General features: G+C 41.9%; 1 protein-coding gene across 1 annotated transcript in view; it reads right to left on the bottom strand.

Annotated features, from left to right (window-relative positions):
- AKAP13 (A-kinase anchoring protein 13) overlaps nt 1-26291 on the bottom strand; it is a 208928-nt gene that overhangs the window by 171888 nt on the left and 10749 nt on the right. The window contains exon 2 of the mRNA XM_077185732.1: nt 16630-16685. The gene's annotated coding sequence lies outside the window, so the exon portion shown is untranslated. The remainder of the gene's footprint in view (nt 1-16629; nt 16686-26291) is intronic.

Here is a 26291-nt window from a genome sequence, read left to right as displayed (position 1 = left end):
ACAGCTGCCAGCTCCAAACAGTTGCCACTAGGAGGTTTTGCTCACCCCTGAGGTGCCACCAGCCACACATCTGCTGCTTGCTGGATCAAGAGTCAGCCAGGTTGACACCCACATTTCTTTTGACGCATTATTTTTCTGCTGGAGTGGGCTCCCTAGTGCGGGAGAAGGAGCCTGAGCACTGGGACATCCCAAGGAAAGCCCTGTGCCTGTTCCCCTCCAGCATCCCTGTGAGCCTGGAGAGCAGCCAGCTGAGCAAGCTGGGGCTTTCCCCAGGCACCTACAGGAAGGGCTCTTCACTGAGCTCTAAATTCCTCAGGGCGAGGCTCTTTCTGACATCTGAATTCTTAGGGGTGACGCAAGAGGAAGAGATCACCTGAGAACTTCAGGTGGAGGAAGGACAGCCAGCAGAAGCCGATTAATTCCTAAGCAACAGAGATCTTCCCATGCAAACCTCCCATGAGCTGGGGGTATGCATGTGATTAGGGAGGAATGGCAAAGGTGGGGACAATCACAGCAACAGAGAAAAACGAAGTTTTTCCAGTGTTTCCAGAGGAGATAAACATCTACCTACTGAATTTTATTTATTTGAGGGTGAGAGGTTGTTTCTTTCCTTTTTTTAGATGACATTAGGGTCAAAAGCAAGCATTAGGATCATTCAAGTCCTATTGCTTCTGTTAGAGGCTGAAGAATTTCATCTTCACATTCCTCTCAAGCCCATGACTCCAGGATTAGACCCATTTCTAAAACGCTTACAGGAGAAATTCAAAGTTGGAAACCAAGCCAAATAACCCCAAGGGATTTGCCTTCAGTAACTTTTCCACAGCTTGAACTACAGCTGTTTTCCTTTACAAATTCCACCTCTCCACTGCCAGAGCACCAGGAGAGGAAAGTAGCAAACTGCTGTGGTTGGAAACAAAAGCTCAACATCGAGATGCAGCAAAAGATCAAATCCAGTTCTGCTGCAAGCAAGACTCTGACCACTAACACGCTGATTTGGGTCCTGCTGTGCAAGAACACTTGAGGCTGGACTTTCTTTTTTCATCCTCAAGGGTACAGAACGAAATTATGAGCCAACCAGGACTAAAAGGTTTCTCTGCACCACTGGAACAAGCAAATAATTTCTCTGACCTATTTTAAAATCAAACTTGAATCTCCACTGGAAGTAAAAACCAAGTTCTTGATTCAAATCTTACATGCCCCACCTGACCATGGTTTTGAAGCATCTCTGCCAGCCTCAACCATTCCTTAAGCAACTGAGGAAATGAAATACAAAACATTAAACAATGTGGAGGGTCAGATTTAAACCAACAAAGACAAGGAAATTGCAAGTTAAGCTTCTTGCTCTGCCCTTGATTCACCTTGTTTTGTTCAGCTACTGCTCTGTCCCCAAACGTTTCCTCTCTCCCAATGCCAAGAGCAACAGGACACAGAAAACAGCATGGTCTAAACATAGGTGGCATTCCCTCCTATCCATGTCTTGTTTGTCACCCAAAATCCCAATACAAGCACATCTGGTTTCTTACTTCAGGAGCCTTGTTGGAAATAATTGCTGCAGCACTGCTTGGCTGGAGGTCCAGATGTGCCCCTGCCAGATGGGGACATTCTCTGGCCAACATCTCCAACACAAGGAGTTGCAGCAGCAGGACAAACCTCATATTCCACTAGCATGCACAAAGAACAATAAAATGTGAATGATATTTATATTCCCAAGAAGAAAGATCACAATCTGCAGAGAGGAAAAAGAAGCAATGCTGAAACTGTGGCAAGCCAATGTCTTTCTAAAGTAGAACAAAATGCAACCTTTATTTTAAAGACCTCTAAGATGGTTATTTTTCTTCACCAATAGCTCGTACTGTTCACAGCCATAGTCTGTGTTTGCAGCACTTCAGTAATGGATTAAAGAAGTTTCATAAGCTTGTAAAGAGTACTTCAAAATTTGGGCAGTAAGAAAGCATATATATTACATAAAAGGCAAAACATGGGCTAAATATCAAGTGCTGTCACAAATTTGGGAAAGACTAAAAGCATATTTTATTTTCCATACTCTATGGGAAGGATCCAACATAGGACACAACTGCTCAATTGGGAAAAAATGCACATGGCTCAAAGCCTACAGGCTGTCTTCTGAGGAGATGCAAACAATGAGTATCACAGGGTCACACTACCAACCCACCACTGTATTTTAAAGGGATTCGCAATATTACTCCTTTTCTTCTTTACATTGTCTTTCAAGAGGACAAATCTTTCTCATTGCATAATGTAAAACTAAAATCTTAGATGAAAGACGAGAGCACCAGTTTGGAGACTGAAGATATGCAAAACATGCTGGTGAACTCCTTGGGAACCATAACACAAGGTATAAAGTCCACTTCAAGGATCCATCAGGTCTCTGTTTTGCTTTTGTTTTCTCAGTTGAATATATTTGCCAAAAGGATTTCTCAATGCTTTCCAGCTGCAATTCAAACCCTCTCCCCTACTACTGGACCTTGCTCTTCCAGGAATATCTCACAGTTCAGTCACTGGTAACAGGTTTTCCATCACAAACCAAGGAGATGTCCCTTATTAGCAGTGCTATTTCCACAAGCACCCAGGGTGTTAACAAGCACCACATGCATAGGGATGAGGAGATGGAGGAAGTTCATAAAAAGGTTTGCTCACTATGAAAATCATCTTCAACTTCCCACGAGTATGGTTCCACAAACAATTGCAGTAAGGCAGGTTGTATTATTCTCTTCTCTCTTGCCCAATAGTTGCTATTATTGGATCTGGCAACGCAGCATGTGACTGAAAAATGCAGCTGCATTTTTGGCTCAGAAGCCTCTGCAAGAGCCTTTGAGTCATGAACCAAAAGGCCCACAAAAAAGCAAAAGAGAAGAATGCAGATTCAGTTTTCTTTTCATTGTAAGCATGTGTCTCTACTGCATAGTCCTGATGCACATAAATGACAAAACCAGGAATCGTTTTGAAGTCCCTTTAGGCAGGTAAATTGGGCTCCCTTCTGCCTGAGGCCACTTGACATAGAAACAGAATGCAAAGATTCCACTGACCACAGAGTGTCTGAGCCACACAGCAGAGCGGGTGCCCAGATATGCCTCTGAGCTATGCTTTTCTACAAGTCTAGAGAAATGGAGGGGGTTTTGTGGTCTGGGTTCTTTTTGTAGAATTTCTCCCAAGAAGCTCAGCCTCATTCCCAAAGCATAAGGCTGAGCTCTTCCACAACGCTGCCTCGTAGTAAAACATCCCTCATCTGCCTGTTGTACTGCAAATAACATTTATAATGCAACACTTTGTCTAAAATGTGTCAAATTGCTCTGAATACCTAAATGACACATTACCATGTTCATTACTCTCACCTCTCATGCCTAATCAAATATTTCAACCTTTTTCCTTTTTTCAAATGAAAGCAATCCAAAAGGACCCCCTTTCCCAGACTGCTGGGAGTGGGTATTATCACAGACACAAGGCAGAAGGGAGCGTGAGAGCAATCTGGACTGGGGACGGCAGAAGAATGTATCAGGACTTCTCTTTATCACCAGCTCATGGATTCTGTCAGCAAGAAACTGTTCCCACACTACTTCATGTCTTCTGCCTGCAAGCAGCAGCCCAGCTCTGAGCCAGCTCAACAAAAGCAGGCTGAGGAGAGCAATGGAAGGGGAATGGAAGGAGGAGAGCAATGGAAGGGGAAAACAAGGCACCAAGAATAACCCTTTAGTCAGGATAAACAGCACAGGTCCACTGAAGTTCCCATCCCCTGAAGAGGTTTTTGTATTGGGTGGATGGGACATGACAGGAATGAACACAAAAGGTGCACAGAGGCAGAACTGCACAGTGCTGCTTATGCACCTACCAAAAATGCGGGTTCTCCTCAGTCCAGCTGCTGCATTAATATATAATCACCTTAGAAAATAATCCTTTATGTCTTATATTCTTTAAAAAAAAAGTTGAAAGCCAGCAGCTTGTGTTTCTTCCCATTTAAACTGGGTCCCATCAGCACCCTAGCTCTCACACTAGCATCACTCCTGTTGAAAACCAGCTTTGATCATTGCTGTTGGCCTCAAACTTAGTCCACATCAGCACCCACGATGATTAACCAGCAAAATAAGCACATGTCTTGCCTCTCAGGTACACTGTGTTCCAAGGGAAACATTGTTTTTACAAGACAATGCAAGGCAGAGGAAGGAAAGTTCCCTAAGGCAGACAAAAAATCCTTAAGTGACTTTTGATAGAGAATTTTCCAGCCCTTTCTGAACTGGAGTGGCAGGAGGAAAAAACCACTAAGTATCATCCTTGCCCCTTCAGAGGGCAAGGAGTGGAACATGAGCAACAAGAAGAAAGTTTCTCAAAGGTCACCAAATGCATCGTGGCTTAAATGGAAATGATGAGCATCCGGGTTGTTGGTGTTCAGAAAACAGTCACGTGCATTAGGATTGAGCAAGGTGTTCAACTCATGTCAAGAATTCAAAGAGTTTGCTCAAACACAGCAAAGAAATATGGGTATAACCCAATACATTCACAACCACAGCAGCTTAAGGAGTGCACCTCAGAAAAGCATAGGTGTCATTAAGTTTGCTTTGTAACTTTTGCTCAGTTTGAGGACTCAACTCTGCATCCTCAAACTCTTTGCTTCACATGAAGAGATTCCCCTCTCCAACTCATCACTCTCCTAAAAGTACTGCTAGAGAAAGGTTTGAAGGCTGATGTTGGATCTTTGGGTCTGACATCTCTTTCAGGAGCAGAAACTCCCCATTCCCCCATGAAAAGGCAACTCCCAGCAAATTAATTCCAACTCCATCACCATCCTGTACTGCATTACAGAGCTTTGCTGCTCCTGTGCATTCCAAGTCATGGACAAAGTCACGAACCCCCACCAATGCTCAACCAGCCGTGCTTGGGTTGGTTAGATATTATAACACCACTAAAGCAGCACTAAAACTGCCCTCTCAGGCTCTCTGTGCCAGGCAGCCTACAAACACCACTGAGAAACACTGCTGTGTCTTGAAAGACACTATAATCTTTGCCAGTGTTCTTTACTACTCCTCAGGAAATGACAGGCTCATTTTTCAAAGCAGTAAATTCCAATAAATTCTTCTTAAACTGGATGGAAATCTGAAAGTTTAACAGACCTAATAAATTCTATTATCTGCATTACCAAGCCAGCCTTACACAAACAAATACATCTAAATTAAGACTTGAATCTGCAAATCTTCCTCCATGTGAATAGGAGCTCTGACTTTAGTGGGGCTACTCCCATCAAGGAAAGAGGGGTCTTCTCTTTTTACACTATGTAAACCATGGGAAGTTAATTCCTCCCACACAAAGCTCTCACACAATCCCTGCTGCATCTTGCTCCTGGCTCATAAGTTGAATATTCATTTCCACACAGCTTCAAAAGGTGCACACTCTTCAGCATCTGTCAGGCACTTTTTTCTTTTGTAAAATGAGAAATGTACTGTGAATTGAAAGAAGTTTGGGTTTTTTTTTTTTGCATTCCCTTGTAATAACAAGATTTATGTCCTTAGCAAGTAAAAAATTATAGTCCAAAAGCATTGCTAAAACCTTTTAAGGCCTATATTTAGGGACCGACCTGGAAGATGACTCTTTACCACAATCTCCAACACTAATAATTCTTTCCAGCCTAGGGCTCTAGGTAATGATTGTGCATCAAGGTCATGTTCTTGCCTGGACAAGTTTATTTGCTGTATGTTTTTAGTAACATACAGACCACACATCTTAGAAAGTCACAGAAGCATAAATGCTGACAGCAGTCAGGAAAGATCACCAACTTTTGTGGTATTACCCATAAAAGTCTGCAAACATCATCCTGCATCACTATTAGTGCCACCTATATGTCTGCAAGAGGACTTCTCATGGGGCATCACTTATCACACACAAAAAAAGGGGACAATGCACACAAGGGTCACATCTGCACACATCTTCTTTATCTACTCTATAGGATCTGATCTTTAAAGTTTCTCAAATGGCTCCAAGACTGTACATTAAAACAGAAAAGTCCCCAAATAATACCAGTGACCTCTCAACACACTGTCCAACCTTGAGATGGTTAACATCTTGTTTATTTCTTTCTCCAGGGCTTGGGAAGAAGATGGGAGAGACAGCAAACAGCAGCAGATGCAGAGCCCACACTCTTGTGATTTCACTGGAGAGGGGACAGTTACATCATTAATCAACTTTGTCTTAGGAGGCCACAGTGGTAAATGTCGCTCCTGAGCCTCCAAGGGAGTGACACTTCAACTATTCCACGGTGCAACCTGAACATAAGCTCAGCAAAAACTACACATGCAATTAATTCACAGGAACACCAACAAGCAAGCTTTATGGTTCTTAGGTTCATCCCCTTTTCTTTCATCTTTATATATTTAATTTAAAGTATCAACCTATGCACAAGCTTTTCAACCTGTGCAGTATAGAGACCAATGGCCAGGCTTCCTAGATGCTTTGATTAATTGCCAGTAACTTATGCCTTCAAGTATCTGATGTTTAATTAAAAAACAAGGATTAAGACAAATTGGTTTGTTAGTCAGACCAAGGTCAGCTGATGTAAAGGAACTACAATCTTAACAGATTTTCCTTATTGCATTGCAAGGCTTGAGTACTTTATTTCATTACGTGCAGAGGTCATGACAGAGCCAGCACTCAAATAAAAATTGTTCCAAGTCACTCAATGTATCCCAGGTTCTTGTAACTCCTCACGGAAATAAAGAGCAGCAAATGTTTATCCCTCTGTTTTCCCCAGCATTACTGGTTTACGTTCCTGTAGCTGAGGCAACCACACCAGGCCAAGCAGCTTTCAGCCTTTCAGAAAGATTAACTTCTTAAACAGGCACAAACAGCCAAGTTCAGCTCCAGCCAGCCAAGGTGAGTGAGTGGCAGACACACAGCTCATGGACCTGAGCACAGCACAGGAGACCATGTGATGACCTCCTCACTGAGATCATCCCCCCCTCTAAAACTCCACTCATGGCAAGGTCAGCTCGGAAGTTTAAGATTACCCCAGGTTTGATTTGTTTGCAAAATGTCATTCCTTGCTAAACAAAATTCTGGAAAAAATGAAGTAAGAAAGAAAGAAGGTGGTAATGACTGCCTGGAAAGAAGATGGAAAGGAGCACAGCAACAAGTGCAAAAGGCATCCAGAAGAAAATTTTATTGCTGACAATGTTCATGACACCTCACAGCAATGCCAGGACCAAGGAATACTTGAAATTTGAAAAAAAATGCCAACTTTCCAAGTCCTTCTGCACAGTGAACACCACAATGACAACAGTCTAGATCTTCCAATAGACTGCAACTCCAGAACTCCCAGGAATGTTGGGCACAACTGAGCGTAAATAAAAGCAACTTTTAGGTTTATAACACATACATCAGTTGAACAAGTGCTAACCAAGTCTAAAACTGTACTACCAACTTCCTCATTTCCTTTCTTCCTCTCCCATCCCTGGGAAAAGATGTGAAATACAAGTTATTGCTGCAGTAGGCAAACATTAATAGTGACTGAAACCACTTAACCATCTATTCTTCTTTCCCTTCCCCTCATTTTTATTTTAAGAAAACCCACAGAATCCCTCTCCACTCCCCAAGAAGGGCTCCAGCATAACAGAATTTTTCATCCTTTGCTAGTTTGAGTATAGACCTAATTTAGGATTAAATGCAACTCAACACACACTTTATTTCAAGCCATAAATATCCAAGGTTAAGAGATGCTGAGAGAACTGGCTGACAGGACAAGACAAAAAGAAAAACTAAATTCTTCCATACCATCCATGCCACGAGCTCACTGCACAGAGGTAATGGCAAAGAGCTGAACCTAAGTACGTGGCAATTGATGGGGACTATTCATGCCTATTTTTCATGGATCTGCCAATCTTCAGATTTCACAAGAAAAACCCTGTGTCCCACAACTCAGCTCTACTCCTTTTCACTTAGCTCAAAGTGTGACCGACGGTAGAAGCCTGATCAAATTCCTTGCTTTATCCACGCTTGAATTAAAGCCTTGCCTCGGCAGACCAAGTTACATGAGCTTTCCCTCTTTCAGAGCATGCCAGCCATTAGTGCTGGTGCAAGCACTGCAGGTAACACCAGCAAGTCCCAGGGAGCTCCAGTTTGGTACCAAAGAGATTTCATCTCTTGGTGAAGCAGTTGGGATTTCTGCATCTCTTGTTAGACACTCCAGTGCTCTGTTTTCATCTGCCAATAACATACTCTTGAAAAATCCAGCCCACTCTGATCTGAGAAGTGGGAACTTCTTCAAATAACTAATCAAATCATGTTCTCATGGGTGGGTCTCAGCTCTCTAGTACTGATGAATATCAAAGAAATTTTCAAAATGTTTATGGGTCAGATAGAGGCACAAAGGCAGCAGTTGCCATTACAGCATGGTTGTGCAGAAGGAGCACTGCCCCTGGCCACAACAGGCACATCAGCTCCAAGTGAACCTTCCCCCAGCTCTCCTGGAAAAGCACTGTGTCCCTGCCACAGGGAGCACCTGCACACATCCATCTGCAGCCCCAGTCCAAGCCTGCCCGCTGCCCTTGAATTCCTCTTCAGCTCCAGGGATCCCCATGAGCACCACAGGGAGAACAGCAGCTAAGGCTCACCCACCTCCTCTCTGGGGAAGCAAATCAAAGTCCAAATGGTTTCCCTAAAGGGCACCTGCCAAACCTCTGTGCAGGGCCTGGGAGAGAGACAAGGAAGGAAACAGACGGAAGATTTAGTTTGCTGCCAAGAACCAGAGCCCAACCTCATGGGTGTGGGGAAAAGCGTTCCTGGAACAGGCCAAGGGCTGATAATAACCTTCAAAGGTGCTTCTATGGAGGAGGTCATAGAATAGTTTGAGTTGGAAGGGACCTTTAAAAAAAACCTAGTTCAACTTCAGCCATGGGCAGGAGCATCTATCCCTAGATCTGGTTGCTCCAAGCCCCCTCTTCCCTTTGAACACCTGTGGAGCAGAACTGCTTGCTTCTCAAGGGACAGACTCACAAATGTGTGACAGGAAGGTGGGCATGTAAAAGGCTGATGGCTTGGGCCAAATGGGAGGAGTGAGCAAACAAGGAGAGAACTGGGTCAGGAGGAGCCTGTGTGACTCAGCCAAGCGCTCGTGCAGCAGGAGCGTGGAAATGTGGAAATCTCCGCGTTTAAGAGCGTGCACACGCAAATGCAATATTTTACAATCCTCCAGCATTTATAAAGTGCTCCGAGCGCTTCATAATTGTTAATTAAGCAACAGTACTCACAAATCAGAAGCATAAGATTGAGATATAACCATGTCAATTTTCAACAGTATGATAGTTATCATGGTTTAACCCCAGGCAGCAGCTCAGACCCACACAGCCACTCATTCACTCCACACCAGTGCAATGGGGGAGAGAATTGGAAGGCTAAAAGTGAGAAAACTCATGCATTGAGTTTAAAAACAGGTTCATAAGTAAAACACAAGCTGCACACAAGCAAAGCAATACAAAGAATTCATTCCTCAGTTCCCATGGGCAGGCAGGTGCTCAGCCATCTCCAGGAAAGCAGGGCTCCATCACATGATGATGATATGGGAAGACAAACACCATCTCTCTGAACATCCTCCTCCTCCTATTCCCCCAGCTCTATACACTGACCATAGCTCCATGTGGTCTGGAATATCCATTGGACCATCTGAGGTCAGCTGTCCCACCTGCATCCCCTCCCAGCTCCTTGTGCCCAATCCTGCTCACAGGTGGGATGGATGAGAAGCAGAAAAGGCCTTGGCTGTGTGTAAACTCTGCTCAGCAGTACCCAAAACATCCCTGACTTATCAACAGCTTCCAGAGCAAATCAAAACCACAGCCCCATATTAGCTACTATACAAAAAATTACCTCTACTCCAGCCAAACCCCGTGCAGTAACTTAGGGAATAAAATCTGCTTTTAAGCAGTCACATACCCCAACTCCTCCTGCCTCACAGAGCCCAGGCTGTGTCCCACTGCCAGGCAGCACAGCACTCTCTGAAAGAGGCTGGTGTTGAGGATTTGAAGCCAGACTCCTGCTTCAGAGAGTGCCCGATGCTGAGCCATGCCTTGATCACCAGCCAAGCCCCACACAGAGGTAACCTTACCAAAGTAACACCACTATGTGCCTGTAAATTGTGATTTTGTGCTTGACTGGTGTTATCTGCCTCTTCTTGCACTTTGGCTGTGCAAATTAACTTCAGCAATTTCATCTTAAAGCTTGTGTTTTACAGTACTGATTTCCCTTAAAAGTATATTTTTTTTTAGATTTGCTTTTATTAGTTCAACCACATTTGCCAAGTTTCAACAGATGACTTCTTTCTCAGCTGCCTAATTTCAAATTCACCTTTACATATAGCTTAAAAGGGGGCAAAAAGTCATCACAAGTAAGTGGGATGTGATGCTTAACATCAAGGCTTATGCAAATACACTTTAACAGTATCAGTTGAGGGTCAAGAATCATGAATTCACTCTACAACACAGGAGAATTAGAAAGAAAAAGGATGAATCCTAGCCAAAACTTGGAAATATGTATACTCCTGATTAATACAAGGCTACTAGGAAAAAGCAGATATGAAGTCACACCTTGTTTTATTCAAGTGAAAAGCCAAAGTGTACAAGAGCCAAAAAGAACTTATTCTATGCAGTGGCAGACTGAAATACAGCAATATTACTCCTTCAACATTAATAAAACATGTTGTATACAGAGCTTTTTTCTTCTCAGTCCTTGAAACCCTGCCAAGTCATAAGCTTTTTATGGGAACATTGAAATGAATGTTGATCAGAGCCATACCCATAAGAGTTTTAAATTTTACCACCACTTAGAGGCAAGGGCTTCCCCCCGGTCCCTCACGCATCTGCAAATCTGTACATTTTTGAAAAGCCTGATGAATTAAAAAACCTCATACACATCTCCATCTATGAAGATACTGAATTCCCTCTTGGATTACCAGGCCTTGAAAGGATTGTGAACTCCTCCACCCTCTAAAATGAAGCTCCTCAAAGGCAAAATTTTACATTTTATATACAAAACATAACAGCTACTTGGTAAGTGAAACTAGAGCACCAGAGGTCACCTCATTACCAGGAACACAATATTCTTTTCCCCATTCCCTCCCATATTCATCAGCATCTGTTTTTTTCCAAGGCCTAAGCTTTATTTTTCCAAAAGTTAACACTGGCTCATAAAAACACAATTAATTTGGAAGTACAAGGCTCCTGGCACCCAGACAAGAGTTGATCATTCACTTGTCGCATCTAATGTGATAGAGCTTCAACTGAGTTGGAAAACTTCATAAAATAAGGGGCTTCTTCCTATCTAATTAACACAGCAATGAAATTTAACAGTCTGGCATGGCAATTTCTTTCCAGCATTATGTTTTTGAAATAACTCATCTACTCCCACAGTCTACAAGACCTTTTACAACACACTAAACAGTAATTTACCCTTTCCAGCTTAAAGGCTTCAGTTTGAATCCTCTGTATCAAACCAACCAGGGCAGCAAAGATGATGCACCACAAGACTGCACAAACATCTACTTACCCTACATGCTTTTACATCTATTCTGTAATTGTAGCACTAAAAATCTGCATCCATTGCAATATTTATCCATTTTATCACTGACATAAATTTTAAAAGGTATTAATTAGGTGCACAATGTTTTAAATTTAATAGGGAAATGGACAAAAAGTGCACAGGCTACATCCAAGTAGGTCTGTCTTTCAGGTCCCTGGGCTGGGAACTTGTGTTGTTTGTATACTATCTTGATTTATGTTTATTTAAATAATGCCAAATATTAGTTTTAAATTTACAGTGATTGCTTTATAAGATGTCTCAAATCCTATCAGGATAAAGAGCTTACACTAAACAAAACAGTTTGTTTATACTAGTAATGCATCACATAGGAAATACTTAAAATCCCACATGCTCAAAGCAGGACAAAATTACAGCCTATCTTTCCACAAAGGGTTGCTATCTCCTGCTACCAAGAGCCAGAAGAACCACATGCAGATCACAAGGCCTCAAAGCTCCAGTCAGGAGAGGCTGGTCTGCAGAACTTCAGTAAAGCTGAAAGTGAGTTTTAATGCTACCTTAAAATAACCATTCACACATGCAAACCAATTACTGGTGCAGGTACTTCAGTGTGAAAGCAAAGGCAGAGCAACACCTTGTCCTTCTCTGAAGTACACTAAATATTTACACATTCCTATAGAGATGCCTCTGCATATCCAAGTCCTGTATTCTGTACTCTGGAACTGTGTTTGTACAAGGACTAGCAGAGCAAAACCCTCCTCTACAGGTGATGCTCTTTTGTGCTGGGATCACAAATTGAAAGTGGATAAGTACTTAAAATCATGGATCCTGAGTGAAATCTCAGCACACTTTACAGCCTCTCATGTCCAATGACTGCACAAATCTTCTCCTCCATCTATAGACTGAAAAAGTATTCCCCCAGTTTGTACACAAATGACAGCAGGTCAGTTTTGAAGGGCAAAGAAGGAGAAAGGCAGCACTCAAAACTCTAAGGATTATTTACGAACAAGCTGAAGCCCTATAAACTTGGCTATTGAAGAAAGACAATCCTCTCTAGCTTATGCCAAGTGGGTCAGACAGAGGAAGAACCTCAGCAGTCTTCAAAGTCAAAGCAGATGGGGAAGTGAGTGAGTGCCCATGTGAGCAAAGAGGAAACAAGATTCTATTCATTTTAGCTGGTTTCAGAGCTTCAGTTTTCTAGATACCATTGACTGACAGAAGCAGAGGAGCTCCCTTCTGTAACATGCGTTAGAACTGCAGAGTAATTACTCAAGACTGCTATAGATGCAAAAAAAAAAAAAAAAAAAAATAAAGTCCCAGCGTGTGCAGATTGAGAATGTTGTTTAGCTCAGTAGGAGGGAAGTAGGTGAAGTGGAAGAAAGGTTCTAAGAGGCAGAGAATGGGAGAAATCTTCCTTGCTTTGTAGCTATGAAAAAACCTCTTGGGATTCTTTATCATTAGTGTTTCAGTATCAGAGATATAAATATTTATGTAGCTGTAAAGTAGGTTCTACTTTAGTGCTAATTGTAGCTCTAATTAGTGTGTTAAAAAAAAAAAAAACCATAAGCTTACAAGCACATTTTTTACCCTTTTTGAAATAAAAAAGCAGCAGTCCACACATGCCACAGAATGACCATACATCACATTCCTTAAAAAGCTGAAGCTGACCTCTTGGTCCTTTCTCAGGCTTTACATCACCAGACAAGATCTGGGCCAAGACCATTTCCATACACAGGGATGCATCTCTGTCTCAGGCTAACCTCATCATCCAAGTGGTGAAACCTAAAACCAGCTCCTCTCCCCCAGGGTCATGATTGTGGAGCTGGGAATCCCTCCATCTGCCTCAGCAATATAAAAACATCACTGCCTGCAAAATAAACAGCACATGAATCACAGAACAATTGCCCCTCCAGTCAATGCTGCTCATGCCACCCACCAAGGGCTAATAATTTTTTAAGAGATCTCTCTCCCTAAAAAACACTTCATACTTTGAAGAAAGACCTTGTGCAAGTTGACAACACGCAACTTCTTTTCAATCCACCCAAAGGAAGGATTCCCTCTCCAAATTCCTGGGAGTTTTGCAATCAGACAGAGCAGACCTTGAGGGACCACAGAAATACTTTGAATGAAGAAGTTTTAAACTGAGCTGAGAACAGTGGAAGAAGGAGTATTCAGTGCTGCAGCTTGCTAGGGAGACACAGAAGCCAAGGACATGCTGAGGAGATGCTCATCTTCCAAAGAAAATACTGCTAAGAGAAACAGGCATCCTTCCACCACTTATTTTAGGAGGTGGCTGCTGAGCTGCATCAGCTATTCCACTGGTGTCTCCATGAGTGTTTTCTGTCCAAGACTTCTGCTGGAAGAGCCAGAGCTGCAAAACTTGTAAGAAAACTCAACAGAAAGAGGCACTGAGGGGTTGAACAACACCAACCCAGTTTGGATACACACATCTTCACTTATGCAAACTCAAGTGATCTGATATCCAGAGTGGGTCATGTGGGGCACAGTCAAGATAGAAATATGTATATTAAATCTTTGCTTGTTTTTCTGTGTGTGTAACTATACATCAAAAAATTTGCTAAAATGAGAGGTATGAAGGAAAGGAAAGAGGCTGTCCTATGAGTAACAGAAGCAGGGGGAACTTCAAATTACAAGCTCGTCAGCTTTTTCTCCAATTACTATTTATCATGCATGCTGAAAAGTTAACTACCTTGCTTTAAGTAACTTTTACCATGACAATTCTTCCTTTTAGCAAATATATCATCATTCTCACAGCAACTTCAGATGCTTTAGGATGCAAAGTGAGGACTCCCCAAATCCTTCTCCCCACTAAGAAAGATCCAAACACATTAACCTTGAAGGACCATGGAAAACTGCATTTGCTGAAGTCAAACCTTTCTCTGCATGCTGGTATAGTTGGAGGAGAAAAAAAAAAGATGTATATACAAGGTAAACTCATGCTGGCTTTTTAACAGCATCTGCACAAAAAAGATTTTTTTTCTATGTGCCATGTACAGTTGACCTGGGATAACACTGCAGTGTGGGGAGTTGAAAAGGGATCACCTGATGAAACAGAAATACCTCCCTCCAAACTATATTGCAGGAATTCCAGCCAAGCACCCCAACCACAGCAAACAGTAAGAGCTTTCTGGAACAGCACACATTCTGTGTCAGCACAGCAGCATTAGTACAAAACTCAACTCAAATAAAGGAGCACTGACCCTTTGGAAAGGGTGGGGCTTCATCAGGCTCCCCCCACACCAAAGACCACCAAAGATACTCCAAGCACTGCAAAAAAATTATTACATCAAAAGGAGGAAAACAATGTCAGCCTTGTACATGTTTTGTTGCTGAATAATGACAGTGTTTACCTTCCCAGCCTAACACATTACTGCTCTGGACCCAACTTTAAAACAGAGTACATGACAGAATTAATTATGCCCTTTCCTCTTAACTACCATTCCCTGGTTATTTATTAGCTCAGTCTGCATATATTCATAGATGTGTCTAATAAACAGTGTTAAAAGGACTTAAAACTGATGCCTAAATACTTCCCTCATTTGCAGAGTCCTCTCCATCCTCTGGACAGGCAGTGGCATCAACAAATACAGCCTCAGGCTGCAAATTAGTCACTGCTCAAGCAGTTGAGGGAGACATGGGGGAACCTCAAGCACACTGCAATGGCATGTCTCAAGAGCAATGCAGTGCTGGATCCCAATCTGTCTCAGAGGGTTCTGCTAAGGACTTTTCCACCTTTTGGCTCACTCACAGTTTGGAGTCTACCAGCCCATCCCCATGTGTTTCTGGAAAAAACAAAAGCTACACCACACAAAATACCCTGAGTTCAGCACCCTGGCAAAGGAATGGCAGATAGATAAACCCCAATGAGCTACCTAAAAGAAAACTAAAGGGAACTCAAAAGCCTCTCTGCAGTTGTCTGTCTTCAGTCTCCTAAAGCCCCCCTGAAGAAGGACAAATACCAGAGAAAAGCAGATTGGCTTAAACCAGAAATCTTCTCCAATCAATTTTATTTCACCAAGGTCTCTCATCTCAAGGAAAGAAGCTGCTGTGCTGACCATTCACTGGAAGGACATCAAAAGGAAGAGAGGGTGGCTACTGCAGAAAGCAGAGATGGGAGAAAAAAGAAAAGCCTTTCACAGACACTTTGCAAAGAGCACCAGCACTTTTGTCATGGTAGATGTTAGGATGCTATATTCCTACCTGAACACTGCAGTTGCTTTTGGCCTCATCCAGGATCAACAAGGAACTCCAGCTAACACATCAAATTATCTGTATGTCTAGGGATTAACTTCCTGTCTTGCATCAGAGGTTAATTAGGTCTTCTCTCCACCACAAAGGAAAACAGTACATTTTGGTACAGCAGCACATTTAGCTCTTCCACCCATCATCCATGGCACCACAGCACTGGATTTGTGCTCAGAATGCCCCAAAGATAGACAGAATTTAGAAAGAGAGAAGACCAGGTGCTTTCAATCAACTCAGATCCTGTCAATGACCAATTATGTGGAATCTGCATTTCAGAGGTGTAGATGGGGTTCAAAGATCAAAAGTGGGTGTTAAATCTGTTCCAGTTCTCCTGTCTTTTGGGCTAAAAAAATATAAAACTCTTCAAGTTTTTTATGATTTTTCCATATCAGAAGCTCCTGCCTAAGGGTAAGAGGGAGGAGAAGGGCATGGAAGAAGAGCAGCTGTACCTAAAAGACTGGAAGCATGAAGGTTGCATTTCATCACAAAATGATGTTAAGTGACAGCAACAAGTTTACCTTCCAGTGGAAAAAAAATGCAGAGCATCTCTTGAAAAAATTATAAATTGATGAGATTATGCAGTAATATGCAGATATTACCTGTATTTCATTATTCTGCACAACGTCCACTTCGTCTGATTCAATGAATAAATGAGGTCCTTATGTCATATTACAGGCATTACCCCACTTTTGTTTACAACATCTTTCTAGCCTTTAACCACAGCACACGCAGCACAGCTGGCTGGCAGCTCAACATTTCAGCCCAACGTGCAAAAGAAGTTAGATAGGAGAAGTGATTCTAAAAAAATCCACAGGAAAAAAATCTTGCTTCACTTACCTAAGCAAAGTTGTCATTAGAGAGTTTTCCAGTAATAAAATCCAAGAAAAAAAATCCTGAAAAAAACATAGAGAAGGCAAAGTTTTAGTACATAGGATATTACTCTCACTCATATTTTTTTCTTAGGAATTGGAAAAGCCAGTGATTTAAAGAAAAGGTAACTTCCCTCCATTAGTTGCCTTTCTGATAGTTATTTGTAACAAAAAGGTCTTCCTCAGACAATGAATGTATGAGAAACAATAGGGCAGATTTTTCACTGCTGCTGCCAGCATTATACCAGTGCAATTCCCCAAATGTCAATCACGTTGGGCTGCAATAAAACCAGTGTTATCCAGCAGACGAGTCAGGCCTAAGGCAATTAGCTGAACTGCCCCATTTAGATTTTCAGTCATCTCTCCCTCCCACTGAGCTGGATTATCAGAAAGTCTAGACCAAGTTGTGGGGTGGGAATCAAGGAGTCACCCATGTTCACACACAGACTAAGGCTGAAGATGGCCAGAAACAAAAATGCTTCTTATAAAAAAGATACCCAAACCACCCCAAAGCTAATTGCAAAAGACTGAGGCAGAATAACACATACCAATATTAAGAAAGCTGGGAAATACAAGACCTCATTATAGGCATAAAAATCTAAAGCAAAGTACAAGTTACTGGCAAAAATGGCATGTGGCCATGACAGGTTTTACCACAATCACTGCTACCAAAAAACCCAAAAGCTTGTTGAGACTCATGAATGCAGACTGGGGGGAGAAAAAAGAAACCACACACCCAAACTAACTGAATATGGATGACTGCAAGCCTCCAAATCATAGAGGGAGTTGACCACTGTTTAGGAGGAAGAAATCATTGCTTGTTCCAAGATTAAAAACTTATAATTCTGGCCCCAGCTGAAGCACTATCATTCACTAATCTGCTGCAATTTAGTCGGGCTGATCCCCCGCTCAGACAGACGGGGCATTATCAAAAGTTCCTCCATTCATTTCGCTTCCTGTTAGGCAGTGAAAGCCCCTTTCATACCCTCCTCCAGAGGCTGCTGAAGCCAGGGAAGAGTTTCTGATAGAGAAGATAAGGTAGTTGGATTTATTCATGAGAGGAGGAAGGGAAGTTGTACAGGCTGATTACAGCTGCTCCAAAGCTGAAAACTAGAGGTTTGGAGAAGGGAGGTACAAGATGATGGATTTCTTATTAAATAAGCATTATACCACTACCATTATTGTTAGAAGTAGCATTAACTCTCCTGATACTTAACTACAGGATTGAGATTTTACTCTGAACTTGGCATCATCAAATAATAATTAAATTAAATAATTCAAAAATACGTGGACAAGGCAGAATGTGGTATTTTTTAGGAGACTGAGTAAATAAGTTTTTAAAAAATAGAATACCTAAGAGCAAAGGATAAACTAGCCAGAGTCAGAGGGAAGACACTAGAAATGGTCTCCAGATTGAGACTGTTCACATATCATTTCAGGGTCAGATCTTGTTCTCATTGTCGACATGAGCACTCTCAGACTTCAATGGGGCAGGATGGTGATTTCCACATTACTTAACATGTGTCAGCAATTTTGAACAGTTGCTTTGCAGATTCTTAGAGCAAACCAAGCAAAACCTCAGCAGTGAGAGCCCAGTACAGTACTTGGCGGATGAAAAGCTGCCTGGAAACTCTATCAAGTTCTCTGAAAAACATTCCCCCATTAATGTTCAAACAATCTGGTATAGTTAGAATAGTTTTTAAATGCAACAAGATGGAAATGCAAACAAAAACACATTTCTCAAGTTTAAAGGGGTCGAGCCAAAGCAGCAAAGCTCTACCAGAAGTTAGGGCTAACAATGATGGTTACAGGGGTAAACCCTCCCTCTTCCTTCCCCTCTCCCAGACTATTCTTCTCCAAATGGAGGAGTAAAATAAACAAGAATCAAAATACCCACAGCAGAAAACCACAAGCAGCTTTAAAAGAAAGAAAATAACTCAGCTATACCTCATCATTATTCCATCCAATCCAAATACATATCAAGTCTTTAACTGTTTTCCCCTCTGACAATGCTAAATGAGATAAAAACAAGCAAAAATTATAATTTTTTTAATACACTATTATGTGAGTGGGAAAACTTAAAGGCACCAGTGTGAATTAGACCAGGATGGTAAATCTCTGTTGGGCAGAAAGAGGGAATAACCAAATCTAGAATGGCATGAAGACCCAGCAGAGATGGTTCACAGGTCACCACAGGGAGGGTGAAGTATCAATGGTACTTATGGAAATGGGGACAAGGCTGACAAATTAACTCTTGCCTAGCAGAATACTCATATGCAATCAAACAGCATCAAGCTACAACAAAATCCAGAGTTTATTTTGATCCACCTCCTCCTTTAGGTTATTTTATATAAACTAGACAAAACTTGAGCACAAACTGTACAGATCAGTTTGCCCAGTGGTCATATAATTTCTTCTCAGTGATCAAAGAATCAGGGAATGAGGAGACAGCAGCCTCTTTTCCCTCTTTTCTATTCCCACCCCAGCCTGCATCTCTGCAGACACATCTGCAAACAGGCAAAGCTCAGCTGGCACCCACTCTCCCCACTTTGTGCTGCAGTGGGATCTTGTCTGTTGTAACCACCAACTTCAATCATAAACTACAGCAAACTCTGCAAATGCTCAGATTTAATGGGTACCTCAGAAAAAGCTGCCAAGTCTCAGATTCCCCCCATAATAAGTAAGGTAATATTGCTCCCCTATGTTCACAGAAACTTTGCAACACAAATATGAAGGGACAACAAATTGTTATAGATCTCCAACATAGAAAAGCAATTTTACATGTTAATTTGCAGTTTCACACTATGAATAAGGACAAATTTATCAAAGCACAAAGAGTGTTTCCTACAGTGGGAATGTAATGGGATGACAAGACAGCCTGTGCTGCATGTTTGGTAAGATTGTTGGGTCTTTCTCGTCACAAAACAACTCTTGTTACACCAATATTTAATTAAAAACAAGCAGAAGTCCACCCAAAATTTCTCCCTTCTTTTCAGGTCCAAGGAACCTACAGTGGAAAGTTAGAGCTGATACTGCATCACAAGGAAATGAAGAGGCATACAGGAGATTTTCCTTGGTCTTTTCAGCTTAATAAAGCCCCAACTGCAGCAATGTTACAGCTGATGCAAGGGAGTCACAACAAGTCTGAACACTCTTGCCACTCAAGCTGACAGACTACAGAACACCACAACCAGAGGCCCAGGCCCACTGGGTACAGTGCTGGACACAACTCATTTTGTTCAGTGAAAATATGACTCTACAAATATGACAATTTCAGGAAAGCCAAAAAAGAACAGGTTTACTTGGCCCCTTCTGCAAAGTCAAAGCTGGTTGTTGTGATGATGCCAGGGTTTGGAGGTCAGTTTGGGGTTTTTTTAATAACCCCAAAACCTAAAAGTTTCTACTTCTAAAGACCACCTTATGTTTCTCATAGCCTGGGTATGGATGTACAGATGCCCAGTTTCTAGCATCTGTACTGTCAGTAGTTACACTTGGACTACCTGTGGCTGAAGGCAATAGAAAACTTCAATAGCAGTTCCATTGTCACACAAGTCTGCAATTCCAGATTCCTACACACATTGCAAGGGACATGTGGCATTACCAGTGGCTGTTAAAGGTGGCTGCAGCAGAGTTCAGAGAGAAAAATCAGCAAAGAAATCCAAAATTTGGAGAGCAAACCCTGCACATGCAAAGCAGGCTTTGCAAACTCATGACGCACTGCAAGAGGAAGGATTTTCCATCTCATCTCCAAGCACACACTGCAGTGCCAGGGAGGTTAGAGCACTGCCAGAGCATGCACAGGAGGAGGTTTGTCTGCTAACAGAATAAACAGCCTTGACTAAATTCTTGTAACCAATTAAGCAACAATTCTCCACTGAGAAAACAGCATCTCCCAGCTCCCTGCCTAATCCTCAACTCCTGCTTCTTGAGCTGGCTTTAGATTTTTTAAGTCTTCCATTTTTCTTCAGAAGCAGAAGACAAATGGATGCCAGTTCTGCAGACATCCTGGTTGCAAGGCTTTCATTTGCCTTTTAAAGACCATCAGTACTCAGAAGTGACTTAACACTAATGAGCTTTCACCAGCAAGTCTGCAAACATTAATACATGTGAGTAGGCATGCTAAATCCACTCAAATTACTTATCTGCAAGGCTCTCTTCCAGCCTGGACTGGACTTCAAGCCAAGGAATGATGAAACCTGGAAGGTAACTGTGGATTTTCTCTCATCTGCATCCCTTTGTTAAGCTACTCAGTGATGCTAAGCAGATGCATTTTGAATGTGCTGGTTCATCTCACGTAAAGGGGTGAGAAAAGGAAAAAGAGTCAAAATAGTACTTATCTGGAAAAAAAGCAAATATTTTAAACTAAGTACTGCTACTGTTTGTAGAATGGCCTGTAAGAAGAGATATAGCTGAAATTCCTTTAAATACATGTGTTCAGTTTTTGAACTGCAAACAAGTCAATCTGACAAACCAGCTCAGTTAGGATTGCTCCAACAAAGCCAAGGGTCTCGCCCCCCCACCCTTTTCCTAAGTAAGCCAGCACAAGTTTCTGGCATAGGCACTGGTGTGTGAGATTTTAACATTCCCCTTTCCATAAACAGTCATACATCAAGCTCTAAAAATTTGCTTCACAGAAACATTTGCACTAGTAAAACTCAATTATTCTAATATTTGTATGACACATGCAGGAGGGGTACATAAAAAGGTTATGGTGAGCTCATTTAAGAATTTAAACAAGAACTTGATAAAAAGGTTTTGAATTATTCACTCAGCTCAACTATTAAATCAGGCTTCCAAAGGAGTCTTTAAACAACAGCCCAGAAGACGCTGTATTTATAACAAAGAGGCAGCACTGAAGCCATCACACTGTCTCACAGCACAAACCATTCATAATTACACTGTAAATGCACACAGGCACACTATCGTGCCTTGGTCACAATCCTGCCAGATTAACTGGACACTTTCAACATTTATACAAATATTCCTGTCTGGAGAGGCAGCACCACTTCTGTCTAAATATCTTAAGTGCTGCCTTTTAGGCTAAGAAAGAGCCATTTCTTCAAGAACATCCAAAGCTGAAACACTCAGGAACAGAACTAAGCAAGACAGAGACAATCTTTTACAAGTATTTATTTACTTTTATACCAGTCCATTTGGGCTGGCACCAAGTATTTTGCTATGCCCCTCAAAGCTTCAGAGACAAAATCAAGTGAAGACATCACCATGCATCTCAGTTACAAACTTCCATGCTAGGTTTACACACAGCACAGCAATTTTCTCAATATTTGCTGCTCACACACACACACCAAACATTTCTCCAAACCTCAGGGCCCACTTGAAATAATGGCCATCTCTAGAGGGAGGAAAAACAGAGGGCTTGGAAGAGATAACATGAGTGCTGCTTCACTTCTCTGGTACACACATCCTCTCACCACCTGCTTCCTTTCTCCCCATCCCTTTTTTCCCACCTCGCAGGCTGCTCTTAGTAGTTCAGCTCCATGAACACGAGCCAAGATTTCCTCTCAAAATAACTACTCCAAGACCATTTCAACTATGAGCATCACCCTCAGAAACATTCCCTTCTGCATATCATCTTCTCTCCTTCATCAGTCTGTTCCCAAATGAATGCATGGGCTGGTGATACAAGGTCATGAAGTTGTGGAAAAAAAAGCAGGATACCCTCCCACTGCATCCAGCCAGAGCAAGGGCAGATGAGTCAGTCTCCCAATATAGTTGGTTTCAGGCATTTCTGGCAGCATTATTTTAATGACTATTTAATTTCCTTCAGCCATCTCATTGAGACAGCTCAAGTAAAGTATTAATGAAGTGCTTGAACACTCTCACTGTCTGGAGGAGGCAGTGGGTGTCACCTAACCAGCTGCTCAAGATTCACACTTAGCTGCTCTGGTCACCAACAGAGCCAAAAAAAAAAGGATTCTGGCATCAAATGAGCTAAGGAAAGATTTGGGTGTGAGACGCATGAGGCAGAACTACCACAGTAACAAATACCTCTGAGCCCTGAGCAGAACCAGCAGCACATCAATCTAAGAAAACCATAATCCATTAAAAACAAATAAAAATTTAAGAGTATCTTGCAGTTTCTGAAGAAAGGGGGATTTGGATGGTTTGGTTTTGCTGTTACAAAGCCAAGCCATTGTAGCAGTGCCATCAGCAACACATCTCCTGAAACTTTTTTATGTTTTTCAAACCTTTAAATGCAAATCTGCTGATGTACTTTCCTTCAAACCTTCATCCCATCTCCTCACCCACATGTTCTTACAAATCTATCTGAGGCACTGGTTTTCCTGGCTATGGGTAAGGCTCAACACCTGCACCACTGCAAATGTAATTATGGCAAAATACCATGCTATTTGCAGACTTCCTGTTCATCAAATAATATTAGTGTACCTTTGCCTTGAGCAATTATTTACAGAGCTGGAAATCCTGAAGCAACACTGGAGATCACAGAAGCATTCTGCTGTCCACCCCTCCATTATGCAATGATGCTTTGTGTTAGCTTTTGGAAGTACTCAGAGGGGAATACAAAATCATCAAAATAATTCTTTATAAATCTGTCCAATGAAAAGGAGAGGAAAAAACCATAATTCAGTTCAAACTCTGCATTAGCTTACTCCAGTTGAGACTGGGAGGCATTTTACACTTCAGCTGGATTGGCAGCTCAAATTCAACTTCAGGCTCCAACGCAAGCTTTAAGTCAAATTCCTCAGCAGAGTAAAACCCTTATTAGCCTGTCTTCACTGTAATTTTAATCTTACTTAATTCTGAGTATGTAATTTATGTTAAGAATAACCCACTTTTTTTCAGAACGGGATATACTACATACAGAATTAGTCCCTGGCTAGCATAGTTCAGGTTTCCCTTAAAGAAATAATTTTTTACATATTGACAGCCAAGGAAAAAAACACTGAAAGCTTAAAAAACCCCCCAGTTTTCATAAATGCATCACAGATGGCTGCATTAATTCACCTAATATATCCCTAAACCATCAAAACCTGGCCATGCAGCCTCACCTCAAACCAATGATATGTGCTAGAAAGATGTTTGATCTATTTAAAAACTGACACTTCTTTTTCATCACTCAAACAAGGGGTGAGAGAGGGGAGAAAAAAATTTGTATTCCTAGATTTTAAAAGCAACAAGAGCATCCCTTTTCTTCTCCCATCCATCCTTCCCAATTTATGATTACAAAATAATTTTTTTTTTTAAAAATCACCACGAAAACACCTTGTAAGGACAACGATTTCATGTTTCACCAACAGGACAAAATTAGTAACAACTTCTCTAGCTGAAATGAAAACAAATTCAAAGCAGTGTCTGAAATTTACAAAGTAAGTTTTAGAGTCCAAAGTGTCAATGAACCTGACCCACAGCACCCACCCATACCAACACAAGCACTATTTACATCCTGTAGCCAACCTAAAGCTCAGAAGCCCCAGTTACTATCTCTCCCTATCACAAAACATTCACTACGTACTTCCTCCATTATTTGCATGGTTACTTAGGTTTTGGGGTTTTGTTTGCATTTCTTTCATGGCCACAACGTAAAAACCCAGGAAGATCTCACACCCAAACTCAGAGGAAACCCTGAGTGAATTATACCAGGGTGGTTTCCCATCCTCCTTCTGCACTTGCTGCTGCAGTTTTTTGTTGTCCCTTTGCCTCCCACTCCTCTTTATGAGGTAAAAAATTAGTTCAACCCCTATCACCCATCCCCATGCCTGCAAACCAATAAATCCTTTTTACTGAAGCTTACACCCTGCCACAGCCTACTTGTATAATCAGAATAGGAGAGACAGGGAGTAGCTAAGCATTTGCCAAGTGAGTGATTTGAGAGTGAAATGCAAGAGATGAACACACCAGAGGAGCTGGACTGTGCCAAGAGCACGAGCTCAGGTCTGTCCCATGTCACAGGCTGGCATTGGAACACCAGAAATCTGAATGACTTGCATTAAAATACCCACTATGGGGAAAAAAAAAAAAATCCTCATTCCCTTTACCCTCTAGATTTTCCTCCATTTTGTGTGGTGCAGAGTTAAGGAGAGGGTTTGCAGGACTTTGCAGCACGTTCTGCAGCACTGTGCTGGAAGCAGGAGCTGTTTGAGGAAGGGAACCAGAGAGGCCCTGGACAGATGTTTCCATTCACCCACGCTGCCAAGGAACAGGGAATGCTGAGTTCACTACCTTGGTGTTATTTACATTTCACAACATCCAGCAATAACCATGCCACAAGCAGTTTAGGAAAGGAAAAAACCATGCAGCCAAGGAGTTTTATCATCGTCTTCATTAAAAGGGCAAAAATTAAACTTTTTTTATTCCAGTTCTGAAACTTTACCTGGATTCATTTTGCCAATGAAACAGGACACAAGTATCCCAAGCCCCATCCACTTTGAGGTAATTACCAGCCACTGGCCTTTTGCACACATGATTGCTTCTGGGGTATCAGAGATGGTTAACTGTGCCACCCCTGAACCACCTGGACATTTTCTTTCCATTTTCCAAAATAAACTCATTTTTGATCTAGCAGAGAGGACAGTTTCTCCTTCAGCAACTGTGCCACAAACCAAATGCTCCAAAGACCAAACCTGAAAATATCCTTGGTGGAAGGGTGCATTTCAGAGGCATTCATCCAAACCTCAATCCTGAGACCCAACATGTTTGATAATGAGCTGCCAGATCCAGTCTGGCAACTAGAACAGCTACTCCAAGTGCTGGCCCATCCACCTGAACACACAGGAGTGCTAGACACAGACCACATGCAGCAATGTGCTCTGCACGTCCCAAGGTGCTCCCTGCAGCAAATGATAGGAAGGGTGATGAGGGATACATCAGTATTTTTCACACAGTATTATGATCCTCCAAGTCTCTCTGAGCCAACAGCAGAGGGACAGAGAAAATAAAAAGGCCAGTATTAGCCATTTCTATAAATGTCAGTACTTTCTGGAGCTTTCAAAGGGGTTCTGTATCTCAGCAGAGACACTGTATCATGTTTCTCAGTTTCGTGCTGGTGAACACTGCCCAGACAGGGCAACTTTACTGGGAGTGAGTGCAAGGCTCCCCCCTGCCACTGCCACAACGGGACACCTTCCTTCCCAAAGTAAACCAGACACTAATGCTATTTATGGATCCTGCTGCAGAACCAGACAGGCTTCCCAGCCACTATTCATCAACGTGCAAATAGGTTTTATCCATGGCAGGCAGAAGAGATTTGAAAGAAAAAGTTCTGAAGTTCCGTCTTATTTTTTGAAAGAAATAAATATCTGAAGATTAGTCAGAAATTCAACACAGAACAGTAACACCTGCAAATAAAGGCTGATCACAGATTCCATGGAGAACACTTTATTTTTTAAAAAATTGGCAATTTCAAATTAGCTCCTAAAGGATTACTAAAGGAAAGCAAACATCCATGGAAAAGGCAGCCAGTTGATGTACTGAGGGACAGACTCCCTAAAGAACATCAGCTCTATTGGTCCTCCACATCCAGAAGAAAGGCAGGGAATATAACTGTGAAATCTTCCTTACTCTGCAGAAAAAAAAAGCACTACATCAGTTTCCAGAGACACAGATGAACAACACTCACCAGCATTACTTTTAAACCTTAACACAGCAGAC

This window comes from Agelaius phoeniceus, chromosome 13 (assembly GCF_051311805.1).
Source record: "Agelaius phoeniceus isolate bAgePho1 chromosome 13, bAgePho1.hap1, whole genome shotgun sequence".
Classification (NCBI taxonomy): domain Eukaryota; kingdom Metazoa; phylum Chordata; class Aves; order Passeriformes; family Icteridae; genus Agelaius; species Agelaius phoeniceus.
Note: the sequence above shows the minus strand (reverse complement) of the source record. Positions and strands in the feature narration are given on the sequence as shown.